The 9,271-nt window shown below is 58.6% G+C and overlaps 1 protein-coding gene across 1 annotated transcript in view; it reads right to left on the bottom strand.

The window, feature by feature from the left end:
- Positions 1 to 8,264, bottom strand: part of LOC138063507 (maestro heat-like repeat-containing protein family member 7) — a 330,369-nt gene extending 322,105 nt beyond the window's left edge. The window contains exon 1 of the mRNA XM_068923122.1: positions 8,213 to 8,264. The gene's annotated coding sequence lies outside the window, so the exon portion shown is untranslated. The remainder of the gene's footprint in view (positions 1 to 8,212) is intronic.
- Positions 8,265 to 9,271: the final 1,007 nt, after the last annotated feature.

The raw sequence follows: 9,271 nt of genomic DNA on the forward strand, positions 1-9,271 counted from the left end.
GAGCACGGCCAGAGAGAAACCGCGGCGGTTCCTGAGGGCGCAGCGGCGGGGAAAGCCTCCTGGCGCGGAGCCACCAGAGCTGGTGAGGGCTGGGGCCAGGGCAGGGCAGTGTGGTGGCAGCTGTGTGCCAGTGCTGTGTCAGGAAATGGCCTGGGGGCCCCTTTGGTGGTGGCTCTGAAGGAGGAGCGCCCAAGGCAGGCCCAGTGGGTGCCCCCGCACCGGCAGCGTGATGGGGCTCGGAGCTAGCATCTGAGCGGCCATGGAGAAGGCCGTGTGAGGGTGGGTGTTGGAGGCCCAAAAGGCTCTGCAGTGGCCACAGCACGTTGGCGGCTGTGCGCCAGCAGTGGGCCGGGCCGGGCCAGGCAAGGATGGGGCAGTGGCTCTTGAAGTTTGCCAGCAAGGCTGGTGTGCAGTGCTGGTGGTGGGGGTGCGGGAGGTCTTTGAGGAAGGAGCTTCTGAGGATGTGCAGGGCAAATGTGGGCTGAGGCTGGTGAAGACGTTGCTAGTGGAGTTGTGGAGGGAAGAGGCTGGGAGGTGAGAGCGGGGCTGCCTTGAGCGCAGCACCTCCGATGGCCCCTTTGTCCCTGGAAGTGCTTGATGGCCAGGAGGGGTGTTGCCTGGAGGAGTATGGGCGGGGGGCTGCTAAGGGCACTGGGGCGGGTTGTTGTGCGGTGGGCAAGCAGGCGGTGCTGGAAGTGTTGGTGGGTGGCAGGCAGCAGGAGGAGGGAGCGGCAGTGTCGGTGGGGGCATGGGTGCCGTGGTGGGAGGAGGGAGGAGGGAGAGAGGCTGGTGTGTGGGTGTGTGGGGAGAGGAGGGCGAGTGGGTTGTGGGGAGGTGGGCCCGATGGGTGGGCCAGGGGCGGCAGCGGTAGTGGCAGTGGCGGCGACAGCTCTGTGCCACGTGCCAGGCCGCTCCTGCCCTCGGCACCGCGGGGAAGACACTGCTTGTGGTGGGAAGGTGCAGGGCAAAAGCTGCCAAGTTGGTGTGGAGGGAAGGGAAGAGAGAGAGGCTGTAGTTGGCGTGGGAGCAGAGAGGTGGGCTGGCTGTGGTGCGGGCTCCCTTGTGGGCCCTTGGAAAGGGAGTGAGGCGAGGTGGGAGGCTGCTGAGCAGAGGGGTGCTGTTGCTGCTTGGCACCATGTTGGCCAGGAGTAGGGCTGGCGTGCTGTGTTGCGCTGCAAAGGCCTCCTTTGCTTTGTCAGGCTGTGGAGAGGGCCAGCAGGGCCGCCTCGGAGCCCGGAAGAGAGCAGGAGGCGGCGAGCAGCAGCAGCGGCATCGGTGCTCAGGTATGAGCTAAGGAGGGAGCTGAGGCGAGAGAGGTTGTGAGGAAGGGCTTTGTCGGGGCTCTGGTGGTGGGCAGAGGTGGTGGTCTGCTGGGGGAACACAGTGTCAGGTTGGAGCTGCTGCCCCCAAAAATGCTCATCAGAGCAGCCCTGGCGTGAGCAGAGAAGGAGCCCATGTTTGCTTCTCTCCGGGCCCCACCAAGCAGCCCCATCCTTCCGTCGCTTGCCCACTGGCTCCCCTAGACGGCAGCTTGGCCGCAGGCTTGGGGCAGGCGCGTGGTGCATGCAGGCCTTCCCGAAAGGAGCAGCTGCTTTTGCAGCTGAGGCCTGGCCGTGCAGCTGGGGCCCCCATTAGGCTCCGGGAAAAGGTGGCGCAAAGGCCGTGCACCAGCGTGGTCTTCAGCCCCGCGTGCCAGGCAGCTGAGCTCTGAAGGCGGGGAGCCCCACAGCCAAGGCATCTGTTGTGCTCGTAACGCTTTAGAGGCAGGCTACTTGGGAGCAGGCAGGCGGCAGAGGCCTGAGGCGAGGGCCAAGCAGGGAGGTGGGTGGGAGCCCTTTGTGGTAGGACTCAGCTGGAAGGAGCCGGGGCTCTTGGGCTCTTGGCTTGGGATTGCTGCCTGAAGGATTACGGTGCCTTTGCATGGGCTAGGCATGTTGTGCGTGGGAGCTGCCTGCCAGTCTCCCAAAGGGCTGAGGAAGGCTCCTTCTGAGTGCCTGTACCACCAATGTCTTCTGTTGTAGAACCTGGAGAGCACACCAGCCGGGATGGCAGCCTCCGCACCCAGCAGCAACAACGTAAGCACCACTCCGAGCCCCCCACATGCTCACCCAGGTGCTGCCAGTTCGGCCAGGTTGCGCAGCTGGGTTTCTTGGTGCAGGCTTTCTAGGCCACGTTAGAAAAAAGGCCTGTTGAAAAGAGGGTGAAAAGTGCAGGCTGTGCAGCTGGTGTGGCTGTGAGAGGGCGGGCAGGAGGCAATGCTAGAGGCGGCGGTGGACGAGTGCTGCATGGGTGTGGGGAAGGGCTGTGTTTGGGGGTGATGTGGCGAGGCCGTTGGTGCTGCGGGGTATGAGGCGTTTGGAGGGTGAGGCTGGAAGAGTGGAGGTGGGAGCAGGGCCGTGTTGTGGTGGGTGGCGGCAAGTGGGCGAGGAGGAGTTGGTGGTGGGCGGCTGGGAGTGTTGGAGCGGGTAGGGGAAGAGGAGGTTTGCTGTCAGGTGGTGGCAAAGGGTGTGTGTGTGGGGAGAGGTGGGCATGGTGGTGAGCGTAGGAGGGCGGCTGTGTTGGGTGGCCGTGGTGGGAGCCCGTTGGCCCGAGCAGCATGAGGTGTAGGCAGGTAGGGAGGGGCCCCGCATGCAGCCTGATCAGCAAGTGCGCGTGGCAAAGGTGCGTCCGCTGTGCGGGGCTTGTGCCGAGGCCACAGTGGTGCTGGGGATGTAGCAGCAGGTTGCCGTCCCTGCGTGGGTGATGCTCGGTGACAATGTGGCCTTGGTGGCTTTGCAGGTGGCCGCCAGAGCAGCTGTGAGCACGGCCAGAGAGAAACCGCGGCGGTTCCTGAGGGCGCAGCGGCGGGGAAAGCCTCCTGGCGTGGAGCCACCAGAGCTGGTGAGGGCTTGGGCCAGGGCAGGGCAGTGTGGTGGCAGCTGTGTGCCAGTGCTGTGTCAGGAAATGGCCCGGGGGCCCCTTTGGTGGTGGCTCTGAAGGAGGAGCGGCCAAGGCAGGCCCAGTGGGTGCCCCCGCACCGGTAGCATGATGGGGCTCGGAGCTAGCATCTGAGCGGCCATGGAGAAGGCCGTGTGAGGGTGGGTGTTGGAGGCACAAAAGGCTCTGCAGTGGCCACAGCACGTTGGCGGCTGTGCGCCAGCAGTGGGCCGGGCCGGGCCAGGCAAGGATGGGGTAGTGGCTCTTGGAGTTTGCCAGCAAGGCTGGTGTGCAGTGCTGGCGGTGGGGGTGCGGGAGGTCTTTGAGGAAGGAGCTTCTGAGGATGTGCAGGGCAAATGTGGTCTGAGGCTGGTGAAGACGTTGCTAGTGGAGTTGTGGAGGGAAGAGGCTGGGAGGTGAGAGCGGGGCTGCCTTGAGCGCAGCACCTCCGATGGCCCCTTTGTGCCTGGAAGTGCTTGATGGCCAGGAGGGGTGTTGCCTGGAGGAGTAGGGGCGGGGGGCTGCTAAGGGCACTGGGGCGGGTTGTTGTGCGGTGGGCAAGCAGGCGGTGCTGGAAGTGTTGGTGGGTGGCAGGCAGCAGGAGGAGGGAGCGGCAGTGTCGGTGGGGGCATGGGTGCCATGGTGGGAGGAGGGAGGAGGGAGAGAGGCTGGTGTGTGGGTGTGTGGGGAGAGGAGGGCGAGGGGGTTGTGGGGAGGTGGGCCCGATGGGTGGGCCAGGGGCGGCAGCGGCAGTGGCAGTGGCGGCGACAGCTCTGTGCCACGTGCCAGGCCGCTCCTGCCCTCGGCACCGCGGGGAAGACAGTCTTTGCTGTGGGAAGGTGCAGGGCAAAAGCTGCCAAGTTGGTGTGGAGGGAAGGGAAGAGAGAGAGGCTGTAGTTGGCGTGGGAGCAGAGAGGTGGGCTGGCTGTGGTGCGGGCTCCCTTGTGGGCCCTTGCAAAGGGAGTGAGGCGAGGTGGGAGGCTGCTGAGCAGAGGGGTGCTGTTGCTGCTTGCCATCGCCTTGCCCAGGAGTAGGGCTGGCGTGCTGTGTTGCACTGCAAAGGCCTCCTTTGCATTGTCAGGCTGTGGAGAGGGCCAGCACAGCTGCCTCGGACCCCAGGAGAGAGCAGGAGTTGGCGAGCAGCAGCAGCATGGGTGCTCAGGTATGAGCTAAGCAAGGAGCTGAGGCACGAGAGGTTGTGAGGAAGGGCTTTGTTGGGGCTCTGTTGGTGGGCAGAGGTGGTGGTCTGCTGGGGGAGGGCAGTTTGAGGTTGGAGCTGTTGCCCCCAAAAATGCTCCTGAGCAGAGCAGCCATGGCGTGGGCAGATAAGGAGACCATGGTTGCTTCTCTCCCGGCTCCACCAAGCAGACCCATGATTCCCCCGCTTGGCCACTGGCTCCCCGAGACGGCAGCTTGGCCGCAGGCTTGGGGCAGGTGTGTGGTGCATGCAGGCCTTCCCGAAAGGAGCAGCTGCCTTTGCAGCTGGGGCCCCCATTAGGCTCTGGGGAAAGGTGGCACAAAGGTTGTGTACCAGCTTCGTCTCCAGACCCGCGTGCTGCCAGCCAGCTGCCCTGTGATGCAGGGAGCCCTGCCAGCCAAGGCATCTATTGTGCTTGTAAGGCTTTGCAGGGGGCCTACTTTGGAGCAGGAAGGCAGCAGAGGTCTTGACGCGATGGCCAAGGTGGGCGGTGGGTGGGAGCGCTTTGTGGTGGGAGTCAGGGCAAAGGAGTCGGGGCTCTTGGGCTCTTGGTTTGTGACTCTTGCCTGAAGGATTTGCGTGCCTTGAGGTGGGCTAGGCGTGTTGTGCGTGGGAGCTGCCTGCCAAAGGGCCAAAGGAGGCTCCTTCTGAGTGCCTGTGCCACCAATTTCTTCCGTTGTAGAGCCTGGAAAGCGTCCCACTTCCAGTCCCGGTCTCCGCACCCAGCAGCAAGGACGTAAGTGCCGCTCCTAACCCCCACATGCTCAGGTGTGTGCTGCTCCGTGTTGTGTACACGCGTAGCTTGTCCAGGTTGTGGCCATGGGTTCCTCGGTGCAGGTTTTCCAGGCACACAGGAAAAATGGGCAGGCCTCTGGAAAAGGCATGCAGCCTGAGCAGCAAGCGCCCGTCCCGAAGGTGTGGCACTTCCTGTGTGGGGCTTGTCGTGTGCCCACAGTGGTGCTGAGGATGCAGCAGCCCCTTGCCCTCGCTCTGCTGCTGCTGCTCGGTGACAATGTGCCCTTGGTGGCTTTGCAGGTGGCGCAGAAGCAAGCTGCGAGCATGGACAGGGAGAAAGCGCGGAGGGTCCTGAAAAAGCAGTGCCCGGGAAGGTCTTCTGCCCAGGAGAGAGCAGAGCTGGTGAGGGCTGGGGCCAGGGCGGCAGAGTGTGGTGGCAGCTGCGTGCCACTGCTGTGGCAGGAAGTGGGAGCAGGGCCCCTTTGCTGTGGATTGGTAGGAGAGGTGGCCAAGGGGGGTGCAGAGGGCGCCAGCACATTGGCAGCGTGCTGGGGCTTGGAGCTAGTGTGTGCAGGGACATGTAGAAGGCTGTGTTGGGGTGTTGGAGGCCCAGAAGGCTCTTCAGTGGCTACAGCACCTTGACAGCTCAGTATGCGGCATGTTCCACTGCATGCCTGCAGTTCTGGAAGCAAGCATGGTGTGGGCAGAGGAGGAGACCATCTTTGCTTCTCTCACAGCCCCACCAACCAGACCCATCCTTCCTCCACTTCCCCACCGCCTCACTGAGACACCCCCTTCACCTCAGGCTTGGGGCAGGTGTGTGGTGCATGCAGCCCTTCCCGAAAGGAGCGCCTGCCTTTTCAGCTGGGGCCCATGACACTCTGGGAAAAGGCTGGGCCACAAAGACTGTGCGCCAGCGTGGTCTTCAGCCCCATGTGCCAGCCAGCTCACATCTGAGGTGGGGAACCCCACAACCAAGGCATCTGTTGCCCTTGTAGGCTTTTGCAGCCTCCCTCCTTTGGGCTCCCTTTGGGGCAATGGGCTACTGCCCTGAAGTAGGAGAAAAAAGGAGAAAACTGAGAGGTCACTACCTGACCAAGGAAGCCAAGAAGGTGAGAGCCTGCATATTGCAGCCATCAAGTGTACGCAGGGCTGTGAGAGCTTCCCAGACACTCCTGTCCCTTTCCTGAGCCTGTCAATCCCCTACACTGCTCACAGGACAGGGATGGACCAGGGTTGGCAGCTACCGGCGACACAGGTCCCCGGTAAGCAAGCACTGTGAGGCAGGGACTAGCCCCTATGCAGCCTGCAGTGAGACAGGCCCAGCACTGGCACACTCCAGGTTGCTCCTTCTCCCAAGGGCCGTGTCACATAGAAGCCTGGCTGTGCTCGCCCAGCCCCTGGCACCAAGGCTGTGCTGCTGCCTGCGTGGTGGCAGTGGGCCTCAGAGGGACATGGGGGGACTGCGCTAGGCTCCTTCCCCAGTGCTGAGCCCAGCACTTGTGACGCACCTGGCGCTGATTTGTTTCTGCTGTAATTGTGAATACACTTCATGTACCTGCTTCCCAGCTAGCCTAAACACAGTATTTGTTCCAAAGCTACATTGCAACAGGAAAATATTACAACTCAGCTTGCTATTTCTCAGATCAGGTGACAGCAATCTGCTCAGGTTGGGAGTCTATCTCCTGAATGCATCTACTTTGTGCAGATCACTTAACCTTATCTTTCTTGGACTGAAGACACACATTCAGACAAATGCGTGCATGCATATTTAAATGCATCTTTTCTATCATGATATGAAAGATTAAAAAGAGCCGGCTGGGGATGGGATTACCAATGGCAAACTGAGCATCTTGATTAGAAGAGGCAGGGCTGTGTAAAAGACAGAAAACCCTTTGCTAGGGTTTGTCAGGGTGCTGGGTTTTGGTAAGAGATACACAGTCACCAGGCTGCTGCAGAAAGTTCTTTCTACAGTGAGGTGGAAGGAGATGGCTGAGAAAGTCTTTCTGTGGCAGAAGGGGTTCCCAATCTCATGAATAGGATACTAACACATCCTATCCCTGGCAGGATTGAAAGGACCAGGAATGCTGCTCTGCAGTCACCAGCACAAAAACGTGGATATTCCCAAGGAGAATCATCATACAGATAACTAGAACCAGCAGGAAGAGGAAGGCCTGAAATTCTGGGACATCAGTGCACCTTGGAAGGCTACATTTCATAACAGACGTCCCACTGTCCCACACATATTACGTGGGATAGCACTAGATCGCCACTGGAAAAGGACATTCATGAAGTTCATTTGAAACACGTTAGCATAACTTTGTTAGGCTTAAACATGAGAAACAAATGAAACCAGATTACATCACGTGCTCATTAAAAACTTTGTACTTAACAACACTCTTAAGTTCTCCTACTAGCCACCCTGCAGATTAGAGGCAATGACAAGCTCACTGTGGTTCCCACACTCTTACAAGCTCCCAGGGGAAAGTCACACAGTGTGAAGTGAAATCACGGGAATAAAGTGTCTTGGAGGTTTAACGGGGCTTGCTGAGGGCTGTTAGAGATGGAGCTGGTGCCGGAAATCCATGTCCCTCCCCAGGCACTGATTAGACCAAAGCATCACAGGCACTGCTTGCAGGAAGATGAAAGGGACAAACGGCTCTGCCCTCAAGTAGCACTTTTGATGTGTGGCGGCTCTTCCATTAATGACACACACAGACACACACAGCTTTAATGGTTTGCTTCAGTGCAGTCGACACATCCCTGCTGCCCCAGCCCTGCGTAACTCTCCCCACATCATCCTCCATCCTCAAGCACTGCCTCGCAGTGCTGATATACAATCTCTGTAACCTCAACTTTCCTGATATTCCTCAGGCCTAGCCTGCAGCACCCTGAAACCTGACCCCATTTGTTGGGGCCCAACGTCTTCACCAGGAACCCCATGCAAGAGCAAAAAACTGATCCCCAGCCCCCAAGTCCCACTGTTTCAGTGGTGCCTCTTCAGCATAAATCACAAGCCACACTACACAACTCCTGCTCCCCTTATCCCTGAACTTCCCACTCACCACCTGCTGCAACAGCTAGATAACAGGTTGGACATCCTAGGAAATGTAAAATGGCACTCGATAGCTGCTGAAGCAATGGAAGCAATGGTCTCTGGAATTACTCCCCACTCCTCTGCACTGAGTACATTTCCAGGTGAGATTACTATCCAGCTCACAGGGAGGTACCTCCACACCAGCACCCACAGTTAGGTGTCCAGCTCTCTGCACTGAATCTCCTCCTAGGCATCTTCCTCAGGATGAATTGCATCCCACTGGGAAACCAACTTATTCTCTTCAGGGATGGCAAGGGCACTCCAACCTGTGGCTCTCTGCACTTCAAACACCTCAGTTTAGCCAAGGCAGAGCCTCTTCCTGGGGTCTTCATTTTCCAAGGACACAGAACACCTTTTCTGCCCAAAACCTCCACCTCCCTGCAGAAAATAAAATATATATAAGAAACAAGATTTGAGAGCTGGAGGAAATGCTTTGCTGTGAGGGCTTCAGATTCTGCCACAGACACATGAACTTCCTCCCACAGAGCCACCTCCCCAGCTAGCAGGCAAGGGCAGGGACACGGTGGAGTAAGGAAATGTAGCTTGTGAGCTGTATGGTAGGAGCTGTGAGAAGGGCTCAGATACCCGTGTCCTGTTTAATAAACTACAGTCACAAAACCATCAAGGAGACATTTTACCCTGAAGAACTTCAAAACATGAGCCCTGAAGACAGCGGAATCTACAAAATTGAGAAGATCATTCCTGTAAAGGAAGAAAGAAACAGCTGCTGGTAAAGTGGCACGGCTGGTCCAGTAATTTATCAGTTACATTGAAGCCTCCCAAGTCTGCACGTCTAGCTTTTGGGCTTGGAGCTGGGGGAAATAAAAGGAGAGAGGACAGTGTTTTTTACATCATACTGTCCAGCAGTGACAGCCCCAGGATTTGCCACCAAACACAACTCAGACTTTGTCGTAGAGCAGGTGAGGCCCCTGGAGCACTCAGGCGAGTGAGACCAGGGGCTGGCAGAAGTACAATACCTGCACAGCTGGAAAAACATCAAAGGGAAACTACCTTTCTCTTTGCTGGGTATGACATGGCACTATCCTTTGCAGAGAGGCTGTTCACCACTCCTCTACTTTCCATCAAGCTGGAGGAACAATCTAGATCCTTAGCTCCCACAGCAAAGCTCCAACCATTGACTTCCCAGCCATAGTCCTGGTCTACAATGCTACGATTAAGAAAACAAAGCTTAAAACAGACAACAATCTTCAAAGCTTGTGTACAGCCAGGGGCCTAGTGCAGGGGAATTAGCTGCCTGATTCAGAGATTAGGTCTCAGCTCAGACCTCAGCTTAGATTAAGCTCACACCTAAGCTTTAGACGCTC

This window comes from Struthio camelus, chromosome 32 (genome assembly GCF_040807025.1).
Source record: "Struthio camelus isolate bStrCam1 chromosome 32, bStrCam1.hap1, whole genome shotgun sequence".
NCBI classification, from domain to species: Eukaryota; Metazoa; Chordata; class Aves; order Struthioniformes; family Struthionidae; genus Struthio; species Struthio camelus.